The following is a 14,251-nucleotide window of genomic DNA, read 5'->3' on the forward strand; positions in this document are numbered from 1 at the left end:
GTGAAAGGGAGCAGTATTTTTGAAAATATAACACTTGTTCAAGAGATGACAAAATTATTACCTAGGCGGGTGAGAGGAGGTAATATAATGCTAAAGCGTGATATGAGCAAAGCGTATGATCGAATGGAGTGGCAGGTGGCAGATCAGATTTTCCATGCTTTTGGTTTTCTAGATTGGTTTTGTAAGTTGATTCTGAATTGTATTTCTACTCCATGGTTTTCCGTCATGATGCATGACACTTACAGAGATTTTTTCAAGTCAAAAAGGGGCTTAAGGCAAGGGGATTTGTTCTCGCCGTATATTTTCATCATCATGGAAGAAGTTCTTTCTAAATTAATCCAAAAAAAGTTGACTGAGAAGCGATTTACCATTTGCACATCCAAGTGGTGCATCTATTATATCGCATTCAATGTGCGCGGATGATGTTGTTATATTTGCTAATGCTGAAAAAAAATCTGTTAGACAGTTAATGGAGGTGATTAAGGAGTATGAAAACTGGACTGACCAAAAGGTGAATAAAGATAAATCAGCTATTTTTTTCTCAAAGAAGTTGGGTGTTCAGAGGAAGGGAGAAATTCTTCAAGAGACTGGTTTTATTGAAGGTAAGTTTCCTTTTACGTATTTGGATGTGCCGATAGTGGATGGTAAATTGAAGGGTTGTCATTTTGACCCTTTAATTCAAAAAATCAATAAGAGAGTTGAGGGTTGGAAAGGTAGACTGTTGTCTCAAGGAGGTCGTCTAGTTTTGTTGAGACATGTGCTTTCAAGTATGTTATTGCATTTGTTAGCTGTTCTAAATGTCCCGAAACTGGTGATAAAAAAGATACAAGGTATGTCTGCTTCTTTTTTTTTTTTGGGGATTTAAGGATGGAAAAGAAAAAATGAAATGGAAGGCTTGGTAGAAATTGTGTGTTCCTGTGGAGGAGGGGGGCATAAGAGTAAGGGACATTTCAGAAATGCAATGGTCTTTGTTCATAAAGTTTGGTTGACATTTATTAACACAAAATTCTTTATGGGCTAGATTTTTTAGAGTTAAATATGTGAAAGGAGGACATATTGCTCTTTGCGGACCACATAAATCGGATTCTTCTTTTTGGAGGAAAGTTCTGCAGGGTATGCTTGAGCTGTTAAGTAAATCTAAGGGGAAGGTTAGAGAAGGAGATGTATAATTATGGTATGATAAGTTTTTGGATTCGGGACCTTTGTTTTTAGATTGTCTAGATGGTGCACATTCACATATCAGATTAAAAGATTTGGTTATCAATAATGAGTGAGATGTGGAAATTTTGCAGAGGATTCTGAGGTTTAATAAAGCGGAAGAAGTGGTGGAAAAAGTGGGAAAACTTAGAAAATCTTCGAACATACTGTTATGGCTCCCGAAAAAGGATGGTTGCTTTAATACAAAGTCCGCATGGGATGTTATCAGAGTTAGAGCTCCAAAATTTGATTGAGCAAAGTGGGTTTGAAATAAATGGTTACTGAAGAAAATTGCTATCTGTATGTGTAAGGCCACTTTTGAGTGCTTAAGCATTGATGAAAAGGTGAGAAGGGTGGGGGTATCACTTGCTTCGGCGTGTAATTTTTGTGAGATGAGGCAACCAGAAGATATGAAGCATGTGTTAAATAAGTGAGACCTTGGTGCTGATGTATGGAGGAAGGTTTCGGTGGAGGTAGGTGTACCTTTCCTTAGGCAACAAAGTTGGAAATAAAGAGTCCAAATGTGCTTTAATCAGGCTTCGAGATACTCTGAATTGGGTTCATCAATGGGTTTGATTCCTTGTTTAGTAGTTTGGAGGCTGTGGAGAAGGAGATGTGCGGCTAGAATGAAGAGGAAATTGGAGAGTAGTACAGATGTGTGGCTGTCCATTAAGTATTGGATGGAGGTTTTGAGCAAGAACATGACAAGAATGACTTAGTTAAAGGATGTTGATGTTTGGATATTGCAGAATCTGGAAGTACAAATTGTGAATAAAAGAATTAAAACTATGTAATGTGTGAGATGGCTAAAACCAAGGCAAGAGAGGTTGAAACTAAATTTGGACGGGAGTAGCTTGGGGAACTCAGGGCCGACGGGTGGTGGTGGCATCCTTAGAGACCATACAGGTTCTTTTGTTTTTGATTTCTCAAAATATTTTGGATCTTGTTCACATAACAAAGCTGAATTGAGAGCTGTGTTGGAAGGAATAAAGATTTGCAAACATTTGGGCCATACCAGTATTGATACTGAATGTGATTTGAATATTGTAGTAAATTGGATAAGATCCAGTAAGTGCTCCTTGTGGTATTTGTGGAATTTTGGGAGCAACTTATTGGTTTATTGGAGGGAGTAGACTTTTCGATAAATCATTGGTATAGAGAAGGGAACAAAGTGGCAGATGCTTTGACTCGACAAGGTGCTATAGGGAGGAATAGTTTGTTTACAAATTGTAGTCAATTTCCTAGATTTATCAATGGTTTGTATAAACTGGAAAAGATGGGTACGACTTATATGAGATATGTTTAGCTGATTTCCTGTTGGTATTGATTTATGCTTATATGAGGTTTTTTTATTTTGTTTGTTTTGTTGCGTGGGGTGTTTTATTGGTTTGTAGGTCCTTGTTTTGTTTTGTTTGGACTTGTAGCCCTGTTTTTGCTGGATGTTGGTGTTGTTTTTTGGGAGGCCTTTAAAGGTTTTTTTTTTTTCTATTATAATCTCCTATTGCTTGTCTTGTAACCATGGTATTCCTTCGCCAAAAAGTGAGAATTTATCAATAAATAAATGGAGGAGCCGCCCTTCTTTGAAAAAAAAAAACAAAAACAAAGAATAGAGAAGGAATAAATATTTTCAAATTTCACTGTTGGAATGTTTATTTTGTGAATCAAACGAGTCTTAGGATTCACCTCAAATTAGGACTCATGATAAAATAACTTAATATTTTAAGATATTTTATGAAATGTTTAGAAGACGTTGATGGGAATTTAAGAATATAATAAAGCGGAATTAGTCCTCAAATCTTATTTATTCAAACTCAAATTCTCTATTAAGTGGATGCAATTATTAAAAAATCTTGCTTATCTCAAATTCATATATAAATATTACGAGGAAATATTAAGTGTAATTGTACAAAATAGTTTTTGCATTTTTTTACTTGTTAAAATAATTACAAGCAGCACATCATATTCTTTTTCTATTTTTCAAAATTTATTCAAAAAGTCTAAAAAATAAATTTTAAAATTAGTTTTCAAGCTTTTCATATAAATATTGAAAATTTTCAAAGAAGGATGTCTTCTTTATTTGGTAATTCTTTGAAAAGTTAGAAATGAAAAAAAGAAATATGTTTTCCATAACTAAACAAATTCCAAATGTTATTAATTGGAGTGTCCAATCAATTTAATATTTACAAATTATCAATAATTTTACATTCTATTAATTGAAAACATACAATATGAACAAATGTAACAACACTTACGCTTGATTCATGAGCAAATATATTGTTGACTTTTTGAGTCCGATCCTTATTTTGATGCTGACAAAGCACTTGGAACTAATGTGTGTGCCTAGTACTTGAACATATCATTAATTCATAACACACACATGAGAGAGGTTTGATGGAGGCCAGAAAAGACTTAAAGCACATACTCCTAATGTACCCCATGCCGATCAAGAGTAAAAGAGGAAGACATTTGTTTTATGTTGTAATAGCATTTAGTTTTATATTTTGGTATCTAATAATGCATGACATGCATAATATGAATGGAAAGCTCAAATAACTATAGTTTGACCATAGGGAAACCAAAGGTCGACCGACGCCAGGTTTTTGGGCTTAATTAAGAAGCTTAGGCCATAGACCGACCTTAGGTCCTCAAGCACCACATGAAATATCCCCTTAAACTCAAAAGTCATATCTATGTAAATAGAGGTGAAATTTAAGCAAAAATCAGTACCTATCCTTATTTTTGAATCGGCCTTGGGCGACCGAACTCAACGCATTAAAAATGCCTTAGTCGACCGAATAGGTCAAAAGGTCAACGGTTGATCAAGCCTCGGGCGACCGAACTTAAAATGAACACATTATTTATAGTAGACCGAACATATGAACTGTCACTTTTTACCTTTCTCGGATGCCTGAACTGTAAGTTCAAATATACACCGAGGTGGTCGAAATATGAAGTTCGGCAGACCGAACTAACCACCGGGCGACTGAACCTCAAGCGTTTGGAAAATCGCCTTGGCCCAGCCACCCAAACCTTCACTCGGGCACCCGAAGTCAAAAAGTGAACTTTTCTTATAGTGTCTGTTCAGGCAACCGATCCTAAGGGCCGAGCAACCGAAACTCTCGGGTTATCACATTTTTATTGTGGGTAATTAAGGGTAATTTGGGTTAAATTCTTAATTAAATTTTTCTAAAATTCCTAATGTGTCCCTAACGGTCATATTTTGACCCGTGTCTATAAATACCCCCTCATTACTCAATTTTAAAACTAATGCTTAGATTTTAATTTCTCCCAAAAACTCTTTGTGCTAAAATTTTTAACTCCCTTATACTCCTTTTTGAAAATCATTGATTACACGCTTAAATTGCGTAATTAGGTGTTTTAATTCATACATTGAGACGTATATTTTTAATTAAATATCTAATTACTCTCAATAATTTAACATTGTGTCTAATTTATAATATTTGGATTTTATTGAGTAGTTTATGAATTTTTGGTATTTTTTATCGCAGGGCAATTATTGAAAGCTAAAAGCAACACTATTTCGTATTATGAGCATAACTTTCTCATCCGAGCCCCGATCGAGACGATTCAAAATTTTTGGGAAAGCTGAGGAAGAGCTCTACGACTTTTGTGTTTCAAGATTTGAGAGATATGAGCTTTAGGATGGTCAAAATCAGGCTTGTACGCTAGGAAACAAAAAAAAAAAAAAAAGAAAAAAAAAAAGAAGAAACAAGAAAAGAAAAGAATAAAATATATATATGATTTGACCTGGCCATGCAGCCAGTCCTCTTGGGTGTGTAAGGTCCTTCTCCTTTTGTTTTGTGCGGTGATAGAGCTTCCAAGAAATGGGGAGGGGCTATATATATATATATATATATATATTTTCTTTCTTTTTGGCAGCTGGCCTCTCTTCTCTTCCTCTGTTTCTCTTCTTTGTTCTTTTCCCTTCTTTCCTTCTCGAGCCTCATTCTTCTCTTTTATTATTTTTTATTTCCTCTTTTTTTTCTCCTCTTTCCCTTTCTCCTTGTTGTCTCTTCCCTACGTGCTGGTGCTTCAACCCTCCTTGCTGCTGCTCCAAGGTGTTATCCGAGGAGTCCTCCTGAACTATTGCTCGTGAACTTCCTGCTCTGCCTCCCTCACTGTTGTGCTTGTGTGCTACTGCTACTGAGGGACCCGAAGGTGTTGCCAACCCAAACCTTGCTTCTGTAGTTATTGCTCATCACAGCTTTTGCTCCCTTGACCTGAGAAGCCCCTTCCTCCTGTAGGTTCTCACTGTGCTGTTGCTGCTACTGCTGCCCTCCTCCTGTGCTGCCGCCATCCATGGCTGCTGCTGCCTCAACCCCTTGCTACTGCCCTTCAATCTCCTTTAACCTGTTCCCGTGAAGACCTGAAGGTTCCTCCACGACTGCTGTTGCCTCAACCCATACGACTGGCCAACCATCTTCTAATCTCTTTCTTTTCTTTTTCTTTAGTTTTTTTTGGGTTCTTTCCTTCAAATAATTGAATAATTATTATTTTATTTTGGTAGAATTTTAATTAAAGTCTTAAACTTTTGAATTTTTGTTGGGTGATTATTATTGAAATTTATTTATTTTCTTCCTCATCTCAATTAATATTAGCATTAGATTTAATTTTTGCTTAAGTTATTTTTTTTATTATTGATTAAAGTTGAGTTTGGTTTCTTGAAAAAAAAAAAAAAAAAAAAAATACAAAAAGACAAAAAGAATCTTCTTAGGGATTTAAATTTGTTAAGTTCTATTTATTTTAAATTCAGTTTGATTAAAGTTTGAATTTTTATTGTGTTTTAGTTTATTGCTTAAGTTCTTAAGGAGTTAAATTTTTGTTCTTGATTGCGTTACATTTTTTTTTTTTTGGAGTTTGTGTTTGATCGAAGTTGTTAGAATTGCTTGTTTTAATTACGTAGGAAAGTGATCATCTTTAGTGTTTTTGTCCGAAGTTCAAATGTGTGTTTTAATTCTTACTTGACTAATTAAACATAAGATCATGTCTCATTGGTAATTTAGTTGTTAATTTAGTGTGTGTTAAGATTCATAATTTAAATTGCGCGTTGTTTTAATTCGTCAAAAGAAAATCTCAAATATCCCGAAAAATCCGAATCTGAACTGTGTTCAGTGATATTTTTGTTTCTTATTTTCGGTTGGAATTACGTAAAATTTGAAATTAAACGACATTCCCTGAGGAGATGATCTGACACTAGGTATTACACGACTGAACTCTTATACTTGGGATAGCTTCCGAACTATTCATTTTCTGAGTGAGTCAAGTTTTTGGTGCCGTTGCTAGGGAGTGCCAGATTTAGTTTCAAATTTGTGTTTTTCCAATTATTTTTAATTTTTTTTTCATTAAATAAAAAAGAAAAAAAGAAAAAAATTAAAAAAATTGAAAAAAAAATTGATCTTGTTTGCTGCCGTGTTGGTGAATTTCTGCTATTTGAATTGATGTTTGATGCCTTGAGTCTGAGATATTTCGAATAGACTATCTAAAATTTTAATTGGCACCAGTATTGACACATAGAGCACAGAATCTGATTGTTCTCCTATTACTTTTACGAGTGATTTTGAAATTGATTTGAGTAATCTGTTTGAAGAAATTTTTGAGGAAGTTATGGCTGCACCTGCACCATGTATACTTCAGGATTTTCTACAACCTACATGCACATCTACACCTTCTTGTTTTGTGTTACCACAATATGCACCGAACTTCACAATTAAGCATGATATGTTATCTGTGATACCTCAGTTTCAATGGATGGATTTTGAGAATCCATACCAGCATTTGATAGATTTTGAGTTGGTCTGTACCACTTTCATTAATAGGGTTGGAACCGATTAGTATATCAAACTTCGTTTGTTTCCCTTTTCTTTGAAAGATAAGGCAAAAGTATGGTTTAATTCTTTGTGACCTAACTCTATTACTAGCTGGACTGAAATGCAATGTGAGTTCTTACATAAGTTATTTCCTTTTCAGAGAACTTAGTACCTGCAGGAGTAGATCAGTAAGTTCATGCAAAAAGGTGACGAGACGTTCCAAACTTGCTGGGAGAGATTCAAGGACCTAATGAATATATGTCCACATCACGAATTCGAATCTTGGAGGTTAGTGAATTATTTTTATATTGCACTTACCCCTGAATGTAAATAGTTTGTCCAGACTATATGCAACGGGGAGTTCTTTAGCAAGGAACCAGATGATGCTCTATAATTCTTTGATTATTTACCTGAAAGTTTCGAGCAATGGAACACATGGTATGAACAGACACCAATGGCGACACAACCTCTTAGAGCAATCGGTGGTGGAGGTAAATATGAGGTCAAAGAGGAAACTAATTTATAGGCTCTTGTTGCTGCTTCGTCTAAAAAATAGAGGTCATGGAGTCAGAGAAAGTGAAAGCTGCGAAATCAGTGGAGGATTATCCGCTTTTACCAGTATTGTCGGAGAATGGATCTGATCAAATGTAGGTAGTAAATTGGATCAACAAATCTCAAAATTAGCCATTCTCAAACACTTATAATCCGAAAAGGAGGAAATTCCCTGAACTTGTCATGGAGGAACGATCAGTCTGGTCCATCTTCCTCACAGTTTCAGTAATTTCCTTAATCTTATGCACCACCTCCGCAGCCGCTATATCACTCGGTTACAGCTCCTCAACAGTAGTATCAGCCGCAACAGGTGTCTGAGAACTACGCACTCCGGGATTTCAACCAAATTTAGCTCCTATTCCATCAAAGAAATCTTCTGATGATAGCATGACGTAGATGGCGAATATGTTTTAGCAATTCATGTAGATTCATGTCATGACCAACAGTCAGAATACTCAAGCCATTAGTGAACTAAGAGACACCATGAATAAAATAAGTACACAACTGAATACCTTAGAAAATTGGAAATTTCCTGCACAACCTCAGCCTAATCACCAAGTATATCGGCAACAAAAGCAACAATTGCATACTGTTTCAAGCGATTCTATTGAAACGACGAAGGTAGTTATTACCTTGAGAAGTGGAAAATAAGTTTCCCATCCTAAAATGCCCGTTGATTAACAAATAGTTGCTCCAACACCTGAAAAGGCAACTGAGATAGATGAGGGAAATGAAAAATCAGACAAAGCAGGCTCAGATTCAAAGAAGTCAAATAATAAGGAGGATGAGACTGTTAAGGAGTATCAACCTGTGGTACCCTATCCTCAGAGGTTGACATTTGGTCATAAGAATAAGTATCACACTGAGATTTAAGAAATATTCAAACAGGTGAAGATCAACATTCCACTTCTAGATGCCATACAACAAGTTCCTACATACGCACAATTTCTGAAGGATTTGTGCACAGTAAAAAGGAAATTGAACGCGAAAAAGAAAGCTTTCTTGACCGAGCAAGTTAGTGCATTGATATTGAGTCAGACTCCTCAGAAGCTCAGAGATCCTGGTTCCACCACTATTTCTATCATGATTGGTAAATATCGTATTGGGAGAGCCTTACTTGATTTGGGGAGTAGTGTGAACTTGCTCCCATTTTCAATATACGAGCAGTTGAGTTTAGGCGAGCTAAAGAAAACACCCATGATGCTACAATTGGCAGATAGATCACTAAAAGTCCCACGAGGTGTTATTGAAGATGTGTTAGTACAAGTTGACAAATTTTATTATCTAGTGGACTTTTTGTGGTTTTGGATATGCAGTAGCCTGTCTCCAACATCTACCAGGCACCTGTTATTCTTGGGCGATCATTCCTTGCTACTTCTAATGCCTTGATTAATTGTAGAAGTAGAGTACTTAAACTCATGTTTAGAAATATGACACTGGAGATGAACGTGTTTAATAAAACGCCGACTGGGTGTGATGATTTAGAGGTACACGTAGTAGATGTGGTACATGACTTGGATATGTTAGAACTGTTGTCGGCATTTGGTTTTGATGGTGCATTTGAGAATGAAGCTCCTGAGTAACCTGAAGTATTTGATAAAAAAGTTCCCTTGATTAGAGAGTTACTTGAATCAGAGGGGCAGTCCATAGAGATAAAAGCAATACTAGTCTGTGATGCGCGATGGAGACTGAACCCAACCATGACAGAGGTGGTAAAAGAAGAAGTGCTGAAGATGTTAGATGCTAACATCATCTACCCTATCAGAGACATGTCATGCAGCCCTTTGTTTGATGATATTGTGAATTACCTTTCCACCAATCGAACTCCAGAACGTGGGGTAACACAGGATAAGTGTCAATTCTTTGCAGAGATCAAGATCATACTTGAGAAGACGGGTTGTCCTAATCGAAAGGCCTGGTTTGAGAAACTAGTTGATGCACTCTGTGCCTACCAAACTGCATTCAAGAAGAATTTGGGGACATCTCCCTACAGGTTGATTTATGGTAAGGCATGTCATGTACCTATTGAGATTCAACATTCTGCATTATGGGTTATAAAACAGATTAAATTTTCACTTGATATTGACATAGGTTTGAGAAAGTTGCAGGTGTGTGAGCTTAAAGAACCCAATAGGAAAGTTTATGACAAGGCTTGCTTAGTGAAGAAGTGGATGAAGCTGCTGCATAAAATCAAGGACAAGCACCTTTTCCCGAATCAGCAAGTTCTTCTCTACGACTTTCGCTTACATCTGTTTCCTAGGAAGCTGAAGTCCCGATGGGGTGGCCCGTACATCGTTAAACATGTTCATCCTCACGGAGCAGTAGAAATAAGAGCATTATAATAAATGTTAATAATTTGGCTTATGTTAGCTTCGGTGCAATCCCAAGAGGTGGGGTGAATTGGTATTTAAAAATTTTATCCCCTAGGTCAATTCACTAACAACAGTATTACACAAGCCTAAGGTCAATCTAGTGCATGTAAAATAAATCAATGTAAATATACAATGGAATTTAAACAGCAATAGAAATTTAACCAAGCATGCACAATAAAGCAATAAAGGAGACGACACCCAGAAATGTTATCAAGGTTCGGTCAAATTGCCTACGTCCCTGCCTTGGCTAACAAGCACAAGGATTACCACTATAGGCTCACTTAATGGGTAGAGTGGCACCTAAACAACCAGATCAATTAGCACAGGGCTGACCTCAACCTTTACAACCAGGTTAATTAACACAGGGCTGACCTCAACCTACACAATCCTTACCGGGTTGGATTACAGCCCCCTCAAGCCACGCCTGGAAATACAACAGTAAGTTCACAATAAAATGGTACAATGATTATGCTTTTATGTAAAGCAGATATGTACCCAATACGCATAGTATAACCAATACACACCAAACATGTAGGAACTGTAAGCTCAGTGGTGTATGTGTGCAATCTACACTCAATATAATGTTTTTATCTAATCAAGCATAAGAGTGTTCAAGCAAGCTAATCTTTGAAAGTAAAGTATATGAAATCTCAATATTAGTTTAGTGTTTCAAAGATGCTAGCAATATTTATTCAAACGAACTCAAAAATATTTTCTCAAAATGTATTTAGCGCAAGAGTTATTTGAAATCTAACTTTGTAAAATATTTTGCAAACACAAAGAAAATAAAGCTTTAAGGAATCTTGCAATGACAATGCTAAGATCCTTAAGCTAATGAGTTTTTCCCAGCACAAGATTTATCAAATAAAATTTGTGGGATAACTCTTTGCTTAACTCCCCAAAATCAATATCAAATAAACAACCAAGCAAATGGGAGTATGAGCAAACTATATTAATCAATAATACAATATAACACTCTCATAAGGATATGATGTATCAAGGGAATGAAGGTTTGAGAGTATATGGAGTGGAATAGGCAAAAATAGGATTTTGAGATTGAGAAAATTTTTCACTAATTGTATTGCTAATCTCATGCTAATTATTCCAAATGAGGGGGTATATATAGACTTCCCTAAAAATATGACCGCTAAGGACACAAATAGAATAATTATAAAAGTTTTAATATTATTTAAATAAATTAACCCCGTTTAAAAATATTAACTGTTGTAAAAAACATGGGGCAACCTGAGAGCACCGGTCGACCGAGATGAGTTCGGTTGATCAAAGTGCTTGAAGTTCGATCGATTGGGCATTAAATGAACTATGAGTTTGGTCGACTGGACTTGTAAGTCCAAGGGTGATTTTTCCCTTTTTGCAAGGTTCGGTTGACCAAGGGCATTTTGAACTAACTCTGTAGGTCGACCAGAACGTTGAGTTCCTGCACGTGGGAACTCGGTCGACCAGGGCGTTGTAATGTATAAATATAAATTACAACACAAAACAATCTTTAGGGTCGTTGTCTTCTTCAAGCCCATGTGTGTGTACCATAAGATACTCATGATTAGTCCTGCACACAAACTCATTTACCTTTAAATATTAGAGTATTTTTCATAATCAAAACAGGATATGACCAATAAGGTCAACAGGTTATAAAGTTAAAATACAATTGTTATTTCTTCTACGACCTTAACTTGCTTTGGTGCTATCTTTCGAATATGAAATTGATCTTTGCCAAAATTTATTAAATCATTTGATTACTACTTTAGGATGTTGTTGGTTTGGGGGTGGCCAACTTTGGTTGACATACACATGACTTAGAGTTTGCAAAGTCTAATTGATTTGCACTTTTTCTTGAGCTCCTTGCTTGATTATTTATTTATTTATTTATTGATAGCCTTTCTTTTTCGTTATGGTGTTTAGTACAATTTTAAAAGAGTTTTCTTGAAAAATTTTAAATGATTACTGAGAAAACCCTTATAAGATTATCTTCATTTATCTTTTTCTTTTAAAAAATATCCCACCATTCATTTTATGAATCTAACATGGGTTAAAAAATTCTAAAATTTTTTAGTACAATTTTTATTGTTGAGTTCGTTTTCAAATATTTTTTAATTTTTTAAATTTGGAATTTTCCTAAATCTAACTATCATCAATTTTTCAAATTTTTGTTTTTTGTTCTTTCATAATTTGAAGATTTTTTTTTTCCTTCTTGCAATGCTTATGGTAAAATCGTTAGAATTGATGTTCAAAACAAAACAATCAGGCTACATAGCATGAGAGTACTTCACAGGAGGCAACAAGGGTGTGGGCTAGCTAGGTGTGAGCCAGCTAGTTTGACTTTGAGTCTATATATATATATATTTCTCCAAGTTAGGTCATGGTCTCTTTTTTTTGCCTCCCTTCTTAACTTTCCTATTTAGTCTCTATTGTGTCCCTTTAACTGCCGTCACACTCCGTTAGGGGTGACAAAATGAGTCGAAACCTGATGGATGACTCGTGACCTATCCCTTTAAGCTGAGTTTGAGTTCATGCTAGTTGACCCATTTATAAATAGGTCAACCTGAACTTGACCCATTTATTAAATAGGTTATGTTGGGGATGTAACTCATATTTGAGTGAAACACATGCACCGCGAAAATATCGTGAAGCGAGGAACAAGTAAGAGGTTTGTAGGATGGTAGGATTGAGGGCAAACCATCAATGGTTTTAGGCAGTGCTTCAGGGTATTCTTCTCGGCTTCAAACCTTCGATGGTTTGGCCTAAATCATCAACGGTTACAATCGCGGATGTCATAGATTTTTGAATTGAAGATCAATAAATTAGGAGCTTTTGGAGGATTTTCCTCCGAGGGATTGCTTCAGAAGTATTTTAGATTTACTAGAAGTATTCTATACGCATAATATTAATATTTAATCATTATTATATAACCCTAGTTTGATAAGCTTGATGCAAGCTTCACAGAGCTTTGTAAGCTTCACATTATTTATAGTGAAAAACAGCCACTACTCCCATGGATGTAGGAAAATTGCCAAACCACGTAAATTATTGTGTCTTTAATTGTTGCTTTCATTTATTCTCATTTTTGAGTGATTGCCTTTTTAGTATAGTTCATTATTGAGTGTTTGCTTGGCTTGTTCAATTGATTGTTTAGTGAGTTTGTGTGAGGTCTTCCGCTACGCACACTTGACATTAAACAATTGGTATCAGAGCGCCGATTGTTTGCTTTGGCATACAACAATTGGTATCAAAGCGCCAATTGTTTGTTTTGTGTATACAACAATTGGTATCATATCTATTGGTTTGCAATGGCTGGCATTTCTTCTGCGAGGTTTGAGGTTGGTAAGTTTGATGGAACGGGGAACTTCGAGATTTGGAAGAGGAGGGTGAAGGACATACTAGTGCAGCAAGGTATGGTGAATGGTCTATATAGTAAGAAGTCGAAAGGCATGGACGACGCAAGTTGGATGGAGTTGGAAGCGAGAGTTATGTTCATTATCAAGTTATGTTTGGTTGATGACTTGTTATATCACGTCATGGATAAGGAATCGCCGGAAGCGGTTTGGTTTACACTGGAGTTCCGATACATATCCAAGTCTTTGACAAAGAAGTTGTATCTTAAGCAAAAATTATATTGGCATAAGATGGTAGAGGGTTCAGACTTGACTTAGCACATCAACACATTTAATCAGATCATTAGTGATTAGAGGCAAGTTGATGTGAAGTTCGAGGAAGAGGACAAAGCGTTGATGCTTCTGAATTCCCTACCTACGTCACCCACATACGAGAATCTGATTACGATGTTGATTTAGGGGAAAGAAACCCTAGATTCGGAGGACATCACAAGTGCATTGCTGGGGTTCCATTAGAGGAAGAAGGCCAGTGATGAGGGTTCACATGCTGAAGGACTCGTGGTAAAGGGTAATTAGGATAGTGGGAGAGGCAAGTCCTGAAGCGGATTGAGTGGTAATAAGACTCAATCGTAGTCCAGGAGGAGGACGAGCGTTTACTATTTTAAATGCAGGAAAATAATGCATATAAAATCGGAGTGTCTGGAGTGGGAGTAGGGGAAAGCAAAAACTCAAGAGGGTTCATCAAAATCTGCGCATGTAGCGGAATAAGGAGACTTAGGGAGCAATGATTGTGAGATGCCTTATGTTTTATCAAATTCAAAACACCTCATCGTGTAGTAACCCAAAAAAAATAAAAAAAATAAATAAAAATAAAAATAAAATAATAAACAAATATAATAATTAATATCTTGGAGGAGATATTTTTAGATATTTATATATAAATATCTTGGAG

The sequence above is a fragment of the Malania oleifera genome, chromosome 9 (genome assembly GCF_029873635.1).
Source record: "Malania oleifera isolate guangnan ecotype guangnan chromosome 9, ASM2987363v1, whole genome shotgun sequence".
NCBI lineage: Eukaryota > Viridiplantae > Streptophyta > Magnoliopsida > Santalales > Ximeniaceae > Malania > Malania oleifera.